Source organism: Paroedura picta, chromosome 9 (genome assembly GCF_049243985.1).
Source record: "Paroedura picta isolate Pp20150507F chromosome 9, Ppicta_v3.0, whole genome shotgun sequence".
Lineage (NCBI taxonomy): Eukaryota > Metazoa > Chordata > Lepidosauria > Squamata > Gekkonidae > Paroedura > Paroedura picta.
Window position 1 is genome coordinate 4,423,094 of NC_135377.1, and position 13,789 is coordinate 4,436,882.

At 48.6% G+C, this 13,789-nt stretch overlaps 1 protein-coding gene across 10 annotated transcripts in view; it reads left to right on the forward strand.

Moving 5' to 3' along the window:
- SLC45A4 (solute carrier family 45 member 4) overlaps positions 1-13,789 on the forward strand; it is a 94,874-nt gene that overhangs the window by 23,333 nt on the left and 57,752 nt on the right. Inside the window, exons 1-2 of one of the 10 annotated variants that reach the window (XM_077351379.1) lie at positions 9,017-9,195; positions 10,387-10,503. The exons of 3 other annotated variants lie outside the window; for them this stretch is intronic. The gene's annotated coding sequence lies outside the window, so the exon portion shown is untranslated. 6 more of the 10 variants (XM_077351377.1, XM_077351386.1, XM_077351387.1 and 3 more) reach the window with 6 other exon arrangements.

Consider the following 13,789-nt stretch of genomic DNA (forward strand, 5'->3'; position numbering starts at 1 on the left):
ATCTCCCCCTTTAATTCTGCTTGCCTTTGAAAAACCCAGAGCTGAGCTGTATACAGACCCGAGGCATGATAAGGTGCATCCCAGCCATGAAGTGTGAAATCAAGCCCTTGAAAATCTCCACGCTTCTGCTTTATGAAAATGAGCATATGAAATCTCAAGAGTTGCCTTTCTGGAGTGAACTGTGGGCATCCTGTCTCCCACAGTGGTCAGCTAAATCCCTCTTGGAAGTTTCCCCCTCTGGTCCCTAACATCTGGAACGCAAGGGGTATACTGCCTCTGAACAAGGAGGCCCTACATAGGTGCCGTGTCTGAACACCTGATACACCCTTGCGGCGTCGTTATTGGTACTGCTAGCATCTTGTCACGGTGTCAATCAGGACATAGTAGCATGAATTGTTTACAAACTGGCCAGAATGCAGCCATTCCTGCCTTTGGGTCCCAAGAATGTCCCACTAGATATCTTCAGGGACCCCAAACAGGACAGAAATGCAACAGCTGCTCCCTGTAGCTTTTTGGACAGAGGCTGTCTTGGTTGCATATGAGAGAATCCTTTGAGCAGGAAAAATGGCTGAAGATGGGGAAGATTGGGGGGGGGGGGGAAGGAGGTAGTGAAAGGGCCCCAAGAGATGGAAGAGGTGAAGGCGAAGGAGTCCTGGGGAGAACTGGTTTCCATGAGATCTGCCTTGGAGTTTGGGGGTATGGGAGCTCCAGGGAGAAAAGTGGGAGGTTCGGGGCATGCCTGTCTAGCAGAAGACATTTGGGAGGTAAACAAGAAACCTGTGGGAGGAGAGCCCTGGAAATCTCTGAAAAAGGCAGACCCAAGAGGGAAGGGAGGACCTTAAAAAGAGGAGTATACAAAAGGATGTAAAAGCTTGCTGTGTGCACCCTGATCAGGATTGCCCTGGGGGCACACAGGTAGGATACATCAATGCAAGGAAGGTGTGTATGTGTGTGTCAAGCGTGGCCCAGTGTGGCTCTCCAGATGCCCAGGGACTACAATTCTGTTCAGTTCCGCTGGCAGGGGCTCATTGGAACTGTAGTCCCTGGGCTTGTGGAGAGCCACAGCTTGGCCACCTTGTGTGTGTGCTAACTGCGGTCAAGTCTCTTTTACGTCCCCGCGAACGAGTGATTTCCAAAACTGTCCCGTCATCAATGGCCGCGCAAGCCCTCAGCAATAAAAGAGACCCCGACCAAGGAGGAGCAAATGGAGAAGAGGCTTTGAGGGCAGACAAATGCTTCTGGATGAAACCCCCCTAGATGAAGAGGCGGGGTCGAGCAAAGTAAGGGGGTATTGCAAGAGAGGCCCCCCCAGACTGAAGTGGCAGGCTTAAGTTATCAAGCGCGGGTGCTCGAGGAGACGCAGCAGGGCGTCAGGTGGCAGAAGGGAGAGTCCCTGGAGAGCTGGCAGAAGAGAATTCAGAGGAGCAAAGAAATCCCCCGTGGGTTGGGCAGAAGGCAGGTGCCGAAGGTAAGTGTCAGGAAGGAGGGATCGGAGGTGGAGAGGAGCACAGGAAGTGGCTGCAGAATATCAGAAGGGAGGGGGGAGAGACCCTCACGGCGGTCTCCTGTGCCCCCCGCCGGAAGGGTCAGGTGCTGAAAAGGACCCCAGGGAGGGTTTGCTGAGTGAGGGGAAGGGAGAGGAAGATCAGATGGAAGGCTTCTTCGGGGCTGGCTGCGGTCAGAAAGCAGCTGCAGCGGAATGGAAAAGGGAAGAAGCGAGAGGTAAATAAGAGCAGAGGGAGGAACTTGTCTCTTTGCAGTGTAAGCAGTGCCCAGAAGGGAGCCGGGGAAAGGGAGGGAGTCACATGACAGGGACCTGTGCGAGGGACTACGGGGGAAGTGTCGGAGAGGGGCAAAGTTTGTGGAGGGTGGTGCAGGAAGCCAGGTGAGAAGCCTCACGGGGAGAGGAGGGAGGGAAAGTGAGGGGAACCGATGAGTTGATAAGCGACAGCATGTAGGGTCAGGAGGACAGCTGTGGGGCAGCGAGAGAGGAGGTTTTGAGGGCAGCCAGAAAGGTGAGTGACGGGGGGGGGGGGGGTGGTTGCTGCAACCATCTGTCTGCTCTCCCTGCAACCTAGAGAGAGCTTGTTTTTCGGGGAGGAGGGGTCTCCGTAAGACAGGCATATTTTATGGAGAGAGAGCGCCTCTGCAGATTGCTCAGGGGTCTGCTGCAATAATGCATTAGTGAGAAAGTCCGGCTATCACTCCCGCTGTCTCGTCGTGTCAGCAGTGCAGAGATTCTACGCTCCGTGGAGACGGAGGAAGACGCCTCCGTCTGCACATGGGGGGGGGTAGACAAACCACCAGCAGATCGGTATAAACTTGAAAATGGAATATTTCACCGTGTTCCCGTTGTGGGTGCCCCAACTGCTAACCCCACGTCCAGGAATTTCACACTCAATTTCAGCGGCTTTTCTGGAGCAGAATGGAAGGTTAAGGTTCTGGGTCCAAAAAGAACAGGGGTAGGCAAAATGCGGCCCTCCAGATGTCCGTGGACTACAATTCCCATGAGCCCCTGCCAGAAAATGCTGGCAGGGGCTCATGGGAACTGTAGTCCATGGACATCTGGGGGGGCGCAGTTTGAGTAGCCCTGCATAAGAACCTGAAATAAGAACCCATCTGATTTCTGCCGGTCAGAGATCCCTTGAATGCCCTTTGGTTGTCTTTGACATTGCTATAGCAGAGGGGTTGTTTTTATAAAAAGTAATTTTTTTTGGGGGGGGGGAGAATGCCTTGCTGACCTTGAGCCTGCCTGGGGGAGGGGGGGGAGAATGTAATTTGTTTTCCTGATAACTATCAGCCGCAGTTAAGTAACTCTTTAACGGTTTGCACGTCACCTGTTATTTTGGGCGGGTGTTGTCACCGATTCCATCGGAAGGAGCGAGAGTTTACCGATGCGTCCACCGGGCCCGAATTGGAGCCGAAAGAAGCCAGAGGGGAAAGTTTACTTTGACTCCTTGCTTTGAGGCTCTTTTTCAAAAGCACACACAAAACGGTGCGCTTTGTGAGGCGGGCCTGCCTTGCTCAAACAGCTGTAAAACATAAGGAGCTGCCGGTGTGGAATTTTCCCCCCTCCGCCGTCCTCCTTCGGAGCAGGAGGAAGCCACCGCGACTGCGGCTTTCCGTAAGCGATATTTTCTGCCATAACGAATCCTCCAGAAACGATCTCCGCGACAGACGTGCTTTTTAAAAAAAAAATCACTCCACTTGCGGCCTTTGAGTAATTTTGCACTCCACCACAAAGAGAGGAATATTCTTGAGCTTCATTTAGGGCCTCTGAAAGGCAGTTCTCCGAGGCTGCCAAACGCTGAAATACAACCACTTACCCAAGGTAACAGCAGCTGTTCTTGGAAATAAACATTATGCTTCCTCTATCCGAAGAGCAATTTTAATCTAGTGGGCATTAGCTCTTAGTAATTTTTTTCCCCTCCAGACATCTTTAAGAGATGTCTCTTCCCCCCTCCTGCCTCCCTCCAGTAATGTTCAGGCGCACTAATGCAACTGCTGGGGTGTGTGTGTGTATGAGAAACCCCTGATTGGTTTGACCAGGTCTCCTGTGAACACCTGTGCATTCATGTATGCAAACACATGGGCAACATTTGCAAGAGAATGAGATGATAGAATAGATAGCACAACAGATGCGCAGTGCTTGTGAAAGAGAGTACTTGATTTATTTTATTTATTTATTTTTGCATAGAGAAATGCTTAAATCTTTCTCTCTCACACACACACACACACACAAAAACAGAAGTTTATTTATTCATTTTGGTTTTCTCACTAGGACTCTGAGCTAATTGCAACTACAAAAGTTACACGGTTCACTCTGCTAAGAGCTGTACTTGTCACAGGGCGTTTTAGAAAGATTCAACTGGCCGGAGGTGTTGGTCTGAATCCATAGAACAAAGTTCGAATCCAGCAGCACCTTTAAGATCAGCAAAGTTGAATTCTGGGTAAAAGTTTTTGTGTGCATTTCGGTCTTAAAGGTGCCGCTGGACTCAAGCCTTATGATTCCAAGAACCATTTGAGGTAACGCTTGAGGGACGGTAGACCAGGGTTGGCCAAACGGTGGCTCTCCAGATGCCCATGGACTACAATTACCATGAGCCCCTGCCGGCAGGGGCTCATGGTAACTGTAGGCCGTGGGCATCTGGAGAGCCACCCGTTTGGCCACCCCTGCTGTAGACTATATCACTGTATCATTTGTGCTGCCTGTTGCTATAAATAGGTACTGTGTGATTTCTGCACCGTTGAACATGTCATCTTAATCCTTAACAGCGTGCTTCACCTCTGCTCGATTCCAAGACTCCTACAAGTGCAATGCTATTGCCGTGTCCCCTACTCACTTGATTGTGTTGACTAATTCTACGTCAGATGCCTGGAGTCCCAGCGGAATAGGCAGACTATAAGTAACTTAAATAAGTGTCGATGAAGTCTGATGCACAATGTTTTCTAGTCCGCTGGTCTTGAGTGGCCTGAATAGGCCAGGCTAGCCAGACTTTGGAAGCTGGTCAGGGCCAGCCCTGGCTAGTATTTGATCGGGAGACCTCTAAGAAGTACCAGGAATTAGGCAAGGGCAAACCACTCAAAAGGCCTTGAAAACCCTACTAGGTTTGCCATAAGTCAGCTGTTGACATGTCAGCCAAAAAGAAGAAAAGAAAGCTTTTTACTGAATTATTCTCCGGATCTCAAATGGAGGTCTTTTTGAGATTTCTTTACTAGTTGGGCTCACGATCACACTTGAGACCGCTCACATGCAGAGAGCATTTGCTCTACCACTGACCTGTGGACACTCCCAAGTTTTAATTTCCTTTAATTATGGCAGCATTTGTGCTTCCTGGCACCTGATAAGGTGAGTTAGCCCAGGAGTCAGTTGCATGTCCAGCGACCTCAGTGAGTTCTATAGTGAGGCAAGAATTTGAACCCCGGCTTCCACATCCCTATCTGAACTCTTAACCACTTCACTGTGCTGGTTTTTACAGGTATCAACCAGCCCACATGTCAAGTAAGGGAAGAGAGAGAGAGAAGATGATGGTTATTAGAGCCAGATGTGTTGGTTTCCCCTTATTTGATGCATTTATACACTGCTTTTCAGTCCTTGTGCTCAAGGTGGCTTACAAGTCATTGTGATACGTTACAGTGCACTGGTACCTAAAAGGGAAACGAGAGAGGAAGGAAAGAGGAAAAACAAACCCTTAAATAATGGGTCCATAATGGAGAGTTGGTTCTTATATGCCTGTAGGAATTATTTACAAAATTTATATCCTGCCTTTCTGCCCTCACAAAGGCCATGAAGGCAGCAATTAATAAGAACAAATCACATTATGAAGCCATTAAAATCGAACCTCCCCCACCTCCAACAGGTATAATTGAAGCAAATTAGAAAGCAGGTTAAGCTACGTACTAAGACATAAAAACGCCCATTAAACCGTCAGGAAGGAGGGAAAACGGAAGGCATGCCAACCAAAACAAACGTCTTCACTTGCTAGGATGGAAACAGAAGGAGACAGACAAATCTTCCTGGGAAGAGAATTCCAGAGGTTTGGTGCCATGACCAAGAAGGCCTTCTTCTGGGTTGCCGCCCACTTGGCAGGAGATGGTTGTGGAAGGAACCGAATGGCCACTAGTTCATAGAATCATAGATCCGAAAGGACCCAACTCCCCACTCACGCAGGATTGGCCTGAAGTATTCCTGACCCAAGTGTCTGTCCATCCGCTGCTTGAAGACTTGCGTTGGAGTGAAGCTCACTACCTCCCCAGGTAGCCGACTCCACTGCCGTACAGCTTGTGCTGGTTCTAGGCAGGCCAACGGAGGGATCCACCTTGTTTTGCCTCTCCAAAGAGAACTGACCCTTTCCAGCAAATAAAGGTCTCTAGCCGGCTGCAGTGGAACCGAACGTGCAAGTCGATCAAGTCTAGTAAGTCCTACATCCCCTCGCTGCAGGAGTCCTCTCTGTACAGATTCATGGTTTTCCAGCTGCTGATCGCGTAGCAAGGAAGCATGAAGTTGCGCATAAACCTTGTTTGTACATAGGCTGTGTTCCTGCGTGCTTCACCATTCAGGCATCTTGTTCACGTGGAGGGAGCGGCAGGAAGATAATCCAGGATTCCCGCAAGAATTTCTCTTTGGCTGCGTTCCCCTTCAAGCCGAGCACCCACAATAGGGTCCAATCTCCCACTTGAGAGCATCGTGTTTTGGGGCTTCTTTGTGTGGTGAAGCATCGGCAGAATTTCTTAGCAGATTGGAATTTCCACACCGTTTTAGTTCCCTTTGAGCTATCACGAAGCATAACCTGGAAGGGCCCCATCAAACACACGGAGTCGGTTGGTCTGTCAGGGTCAGTATTGTCTGCTCAGACGGCAGGGTCAGTATTGTCTGCTCAGACGGCAGCAGCTTTCCGGGGTCCTAGGCAGAGGCCTTTCATATCACCTCCTATCTGGAGATGTTGGGGATTGAACTTCGAGAGTGCTTTTTATGCCACACAGATGCTCTTCACCTGAGGCACACTCCCTCCCAGTTTGGTCTCATAGCCCTCCACCTGAATTTCTTACCAGGTGCTCTTCGAAACCTCAGCAGAAATCTTTATTTTTATTTACTTTCTCGCAAGAGAATCTGCTCCATGGATGAGGGTCTCTGTTTGTTAATCTGCTGTGTTGATTGCAAACATGCCATAGTGGCATGGTTGGGCAAACTGGAAGCTGAATGCAAGACGAACAATATTGTTTAAAAGGGATCAAGCCCAAGTATCCAGAGTTGGTTCGCTTGGGGAGTCTTTTTGCAGAGGCTCCCAGCAAGATCTCTTTAGCCAGCATGTAGCGACCTCTAATGTGGAGAACCAGGTTTGATTCCCTGCTCCTTCTCCACACGCAGCCAGCTGGGTGACTTTGGACCTATCACAGTTCTGTCAGAGCTCGCTCAGCCCCACCCACCTCACAGAGTGTCTGTTGTGGGGAGAGGAAGGATTGTAAGCCGCTTTGGCATTCCTTCGGATAGTAAAAAGCAGTGTACAAGAAAACAGCTCTTCTTCATGTGGAGAGTAATTCACCCTCCACTAGGCATTCTGTAAATGCCCAAATAAAGCCCAGCTTGCATCAGGGACTGGCACAATCTGTACTTCGTGTGTGCCCAGCCTCAGTTGTTGAGACACGCACTGCAGTCCCTAGCTGATAGTTTCTTGGCTTAGTGGTAAGTCTCTCTCTCTCCTTTCCCTCTGGCACCTTTTCTCATCAAAGAATGGCCTTTCCAGAGCATGCTCTCCTGGTTTTCAAGTGGGTCGCATTCCATTGACTTGGCCTGCGGAGGGACTGAAGTTCACCCCAAGGTCTGGAGCCATTGCCAAGGCCTTGAAAAAAAAAAGATGTTTGTTTATCCTGGGAGAAGATGCCGTTGGCTTGGCAGTTCGGAAGCATCAAGCTGCCAAGCTTCCATTGTGGATTTTGACTGTCGGCCTAACGTGGCCTTTTTTTTGTGCTTTCGCTGGCCCCTGGCTTGGCTTTTAGCTTCTTTCTCAAACAAAAACACGAGAGAGCTCATGATCTGATACAGCTAATCTTCATTACCTACTATCTGTGCTTTTAGCCAGTGCTTCTTTCTGACCTGTGGCATCCTGTAAAATGTTTCCTTTTATCTCCAGGCCTTGGTCCTGTTTGTTCAGTCAGCCTAGGTTTTGTAATCTAACAGAGTGAGAGTTTAGATATTCAGGATGGGACCCTTGCAGGCACCGGGCCCTGTGATGTTTGCATCCCGTTTATCTTCTCGTTTTGTTAATGGTTTATCCGCCATAGTTTGTCTGCCGTTTTCTTAGTCCGCTTGGTGGATCTGACAAAACGTTTTGCCTGTCTCCGTGAGCTCAAGGTATACTAATCCCTGGTTCTCTTAAGGTCCCCGATCTTTTTGAGCCTTTGTGCAGCTTTGCAGTTTTGACACAGCCACAAAATGGCTGCTGCAGGAGGCGGAGCCAGCCAAAAAATGGTCGTTGCAGCTTCCCATCAGTCATACAGTGACTGAAGCTGTGGCGGCACCCACCGCGAAAACAGTGTTGTTTTTAAAGATCTGCACAGCCAATCAAAGCTCCAGTGACAAATGAGAAGCTTTCCTATGCAGAAGCCCCACGTGGCCCCACCCACTTTCTAGAAATACTTGACAGGTGTCAGTGGGAGCCCATGTTGGGGACCCTTGCTTTAAAGCAGGGGTAGTCAAACTGCGGCCCTCCAGATGTCCATGGACTACAATTCCCAGGAGCCCCTGCCAGCAAATGCTGGCAGGGGCTCCTGGGAATTGTAGTCCATGGACATCTGGAGGGCCGCAGTTTGACTACCCTTGCTTTAAAGGGTTTCACTGCTGTATTTCTTCTATAGATAAAGATGACTTGTTAAAAACTAGTCACCCTGTGTAAGTACAGAACATTTTGTGTTTTTTAAAATTCGTCTCGGCGCTGGCTGTTCTTAAAAGGGCTGCTTCCCATGCAAATATGGCAGCGATCACACTCAGTGTATCCAGGGAACGGCAGCCCGTTCTGGCTTTTTGGGCCAAGTATACCCGCCTGAGTGCTGTCTGAAGCTGTATGTCCATGAGGTTGGGAGTTCAATCCCAGCAGCTGGCTCAAGGTTGACTCAGCCTTCCATCCTTCCGAGGTGGGTAAAATGAGTACCCAGCTTGCTGGGGGGTAAACGGTAATGACTGGGGAAGGCACTGGCAAACCACCCCGTATTGAGTCTGCCATGAAAACGCTAGAGGGCATCACCCCAAGGGTCAGACATGACTCGGTGCTTGCACAGGGGATACCTTTACCCGCCTGAGATGCACATGAGTACTTGCCTGTCACGTTTGTTTTTATTTAGTGTTGCATGTTTGGATCCAGCGTAATCTGACATATTTGCCTGAGAAATATAAAGTGTGAAGAATACACACAAACACACACACACAAACACACACACACATCCTTGGCATTCCTCAATAGGGGGAAGAGAAAGCTGTGTCATTCATAGTTACATAAGACAACGGAGGATCTGCTGCTTGTTTGCCTCTTCCCTTTCGTCATCAGATGCCAGTTCCATCAAATTGTGAGGTCATGAAGCCACAGAGTCAGGTTGTCTCCTGTCATGGCAACACCAGCTACTGGGAGCTTGCCCGCTTCGACCCACCTGTGCACCAGGCTGTGGTATAGTTTGGGGGGAATGTGGGAGTCCAGCTGCCAGGTCTGTTTTTCGGAGCATGGAACTGAACGCCTGGGGGGGGGGGAGGTTTGCGCTGTAGAGAGAGTTTCTGGAGGGGCTGCAAAGCAAAAATGGCTTTCCTACCGAACGCTCACCATCAAAATGGCTTTTAAGTCTAGTCACGGGTTGGATTAGTCCCGATGCTGAGTGCTCAGATTAGGACTGGTTTAGAATCATAGAATCATAGAGTTGGAAGGGTCCACACAGGCCATCTAGTCCAACCCCCTGCTCAACGCAGGATCAGCCCAAAGCATCCTAAAGCATCCAAGAAAAGTGGGTATCCAGCCTTTGCTTGAAGACTGCCAGTGAGGGGGAGCTCACCACCTCCTTAGGCAGCCTATTCCACTGCTGGACTACTCTGCCTGTGAAATTTCCCCCCCTGATATCTAGCCTATATCGTTGTGCTTATAGTTTAAACCCATTACTGCGTGTCCTCTCCTCTGCAGCCAACGGGAACAGCATCCTGCCCTCCTCCAAGTGACAACCTTTCAAATACTTAAAGAGGGCTATCATGTCCCCTCTCAACCTCCTTTTCTCCAGGCTGAACATTCCCAAGTCCCTCAGCCTATCTTCATAGGGTTTAGTTAGCATCCCTTTGGGATCGCCGTCCTCCTTCCTTACAGTAGTTCCTGCATCATCCTGACAGTACTTGAAATTTCAGGCTGCTTTTCTAAGCATTACAGAGATGTATTAAACAAAGAGCACCCATAATGCATTCAAAACAAAGTAAAAGCAACATCTAACTGCACGTGATAGATCAGACCAAATGCGTTTCATCCCAAAGGGGTCTTCCTCAGCGGTCAATATATTGTGTGAGATGCTCTCTTGTATAAGAACAAAGTATCTGGCACACATGGAAATGCACTCTTGATGTGGAGTTAGGCAAAAGCTGACAGTGGTGGCCTCAGATAAGACATATTTTAGAAGGGGAGCTCCAAACCAGATACTTGGAACTACACCAAACAGATTTTTCTTTGCCTCCTAGCAAGCCTTTAGATTTTGTTCTTATACAAGAGAGCATGTCACACAATAAATTGACCACTGAGGAAGAGGTGCACTTTGTTTAATAAATATCTGTAATGATTTTTTTATTATTGTTTTGCAGCTCAACTTTTGGGTTCCTAAATTCTGTTCCAAGTTGGGTTTCGGTTCTCTTTTTGCTTTTCTAAGCAGCCCGACGAAAACCCTGGGCAATTAACCAGCTGTCCTGTTGTGCTGAGAGGTCGGTAAACGGAGAGACCGTCCCATAAATTGGCAATAACTCCACAGCAGGGCTTTTTTCAGCTGACGGTGAGTTCTGTCGCCCAGCAGACTGCTCAAGCATCAAACAGCTAAGTTTGCCCCGTGCTTTTGGAAGTGTTGTGCAGCACAGCGCTAACTTTAAACCTGATCCGTTGGTTGGGCCTTTAACTTTGTGCAGGCATTAGCTGAAAAGATGTCAGACTTACAGGCCCCTAACAGTTCAGGAGAGACAAGGTGTGTTTTGTGGTGTCCTTGCAATAGGAAATTTATGTCATGGAAACTGTCCTTTTTGCAAGTTCTATTTAAATCTGCTTCCATTACCCCCAAGGAGGGCTGGGAAGTTCTTTCCAAGGGGCAATGCCCATAATCCTCCTTGCCAGACTTCCTGTTCTACTGGCAAGTAGTTCCAAAGGAGTAGTCATGTAAGAATGTTGCAGGATAAAGTAAAATACGTGTGCTGTGATTTAGAAGAGGAAGTCCAATATGGAACTGTTCTGACCGAGCAGGAATCTCAGGGCCCTCTCAGCCTCACCTCCCTCACAGGGTGTCTGTTGTGGGGAGAAGAAAGGGAAAGGTGACTGTAAGCCGCTTTGAGACTCCTTCGGGTAGAAAAAAGCGGCATATAAGAAGCAACTCTTTTTCAGTAATCTCAGGGCTCTCTCAGCCTCCCCTCCCTCACAGGGTGTCTGTTGTGGGGAGAGTAAAGGGAAGGCGAATGTAAGCTGCTTTGAGACTCCTTCAGGTAGAGAAAAGCGGTATATAAGAACCAATTCTTCTTATGAGCATATTTAGGCTCCTTGAATAGTAGTTGGTGGTAGTGGTTAAGAGCAATGAGTTCTAATCTGGAGATTACTCCTGTACCCAGCCAGGTAAGTGACCTTTGGCCAGTCACAGTTCTCTTGGAGGTCTCTCAATCTCACCTCCCTCACAGGGTCTCTGCTGTGGGGAGAGGAAGAGTAGGCAATTGTGATCCGCTCTGAGACTCCTCCGGGTAGTGAAAAGCAGGCTAGAAAAAAACAGCTCTTCTTCATCTGCGTGAAACGGCTTTCATAAAAAAACAAAACTGGTCTCAGTAGATTTATTTGCATTTCGGGGCGCTCTGCTTGAAATGGATGCAGGTCGTGCGATAGCCGGCCCCGGGTTATGTCTTGTGGGCAGCATTGCAATTGAAATGCCAGGGTCCTAACGCATGCTGTGTAGTTAAACATGCACTAGTAGCTCACTTGGAGGCCTGCCAACTCACCTTATTGACCTTGAGGCTTCTAAACAAATATTTGGTGGATTACTTCGGTTGCAAGCGTGAGCTACCCTTGTTTTCTCCTTGTTTGCCTTCCACCCCCTGGCCTGTTCCTTTTGCTTTCGTGACCAGCTCTTTAATAAACCCAAGGGGGTAGAAGGTGCTGGCTGTGGGATGCCCCAGCCACCAGCTTGCCCTGCCCACCTCACCTCCTTGATAGCCCTCAGCCACATACAGACTCTGGAGTCACAATACCTGCTTCTTCTTCCTTATCGTCACTGCTGATTGGAGACTCCTCCCCAGTTGCAGTGTGGTATAGCAGTGGTTCCCAACCTGCGGGCCGCGGCCTGGTGCCGGGCCACGAAGGCCATGGCGCCGGGCCGCGGCTCCCTCCCCCCCCCCCGCGCAGTAAAAAACTTCCCAGGCCGCAAGCTTGCGGCCCGGGAAGCTTCTTACTGTGGGCCGGCGGGGAGAGGGAATCAGGGCCGCGCCCACACATCGCGCATGTGCGGCCGAAATCGCGCATGTGCTGCACTTTTGCGCATGTGCGAAAGTGCCGCGTATGCGCGGTTTTGGCCGCGCATGCGCGATGCGCGGGCGGGGCAGTTGCCCTACCGGTCCCCAGCCTCAGAAAGGTTGGGGACCACTGTGGTATAGGATAAAACGGTCTCTATACACGGTAGGACAGGTGATACCGTAGTGACCCCTTCTCCCCACAGGTGAGAATACCAGTGTGTTTGGATATTCAGCTAAACTTCATAATAAAGCACTGCACTTTTTAAAAAAATAGCAGATCATTAAATGCACAATGTACTAGTTGTTGGCAAAATTATTTACATTCAAACACACAACACCCAAAGTTTGAAGATGTTGTTATTTGTGTTCCTTCCTACCAAGGAAGCTGAAGCGTAGAGGAGAACAGTAATTAAAGAATATTTTTGGAAAAGAGGGAATAAGAATAAACCGCATCAGTGTGGTAGTAACTGCCACTGAAGCAATGTTATTTTCATCTGCATAGTTTATCACAACTTCAGTGACCAATCAGAAGCCCTGCTGGCCTAGCCCCACTCATTTTTGAGAAATACTTGGTGGGCACCTATGGGTACCATGTTGGGGACCCCTGTTTACAGTATAAAATGCTTCTCCCCCACACACACCGTTTTCCCAAATCTTCCAGTTTTTCCATTGGAAATAGAGGTATATTTTCAGCGGTCCTCAAATTTTTCCATAAGAAAAATTGAAAAAGGAGCTTCTCCCAGAGAAAAAAATAATCCCAATTTTCTCAGGTTTCCCTTGCCCCCAGGCCTTCACAGCATTATAGTATGTGGGCCCCAGTACATCAGCCTGGAGGTAGCCTAAAAATATTATTATTATTATTATTATTATTATTATTATTTATTTATTTATTTATTTATTTATTTATTTATTTATTTATTTATTTATTTATTTATTTATTTATTTAATAATAAGACGCACAGGGGAACCATTTTGGGAACTCTTTGGTGTGGTGTGTCAAATTATACCGAGGTGTTCAAAGATCTGAGGATTGAGATTCTTCCCCCTCAACTTTTTGGCCTCTGTGTAGAGGGAACCAGAATGATTTTGTGGCTGCACAACCCCAGCGTTTTGCTGAGCGTGAATATCCAGCCACCCTTGGAGAGGCATCGCTGGTTCATTTTTTAAAAATTGAATCCCTTCAAAACAAGTCCATTATCACCTTGAAGAGCCAAATATTTGGAGGCGGCAGGAACACACGCTCAACTCTTGCTACCGCCTTGCCTTTCCACAGTCTTTATTCCCCCGCGACATTCTTACATTTGTGGTGTCCCATCAGCACACATGGCCAGTTCCCAGAAGGCTGTGACCGGGTCACTCTCTTCCATGTTCCAGAGCAGCCAAGCAGATTCTCCTGCCAGCTAATTTCCTGAAACTGCTGATCTTGTTACATAGCTTTGTAATAGTATTTTTTTAAAATGCATCTGCTTCCATTTGCTGCAGGAACTGTTTCTCTGAAAGGAGAACCCGCTAAGGAAAGGTGCCATAGTCTTTGGGCCTCCTCCTGCTTTGTAAGAGTACGCTCTGATCCGTCTTGACCGT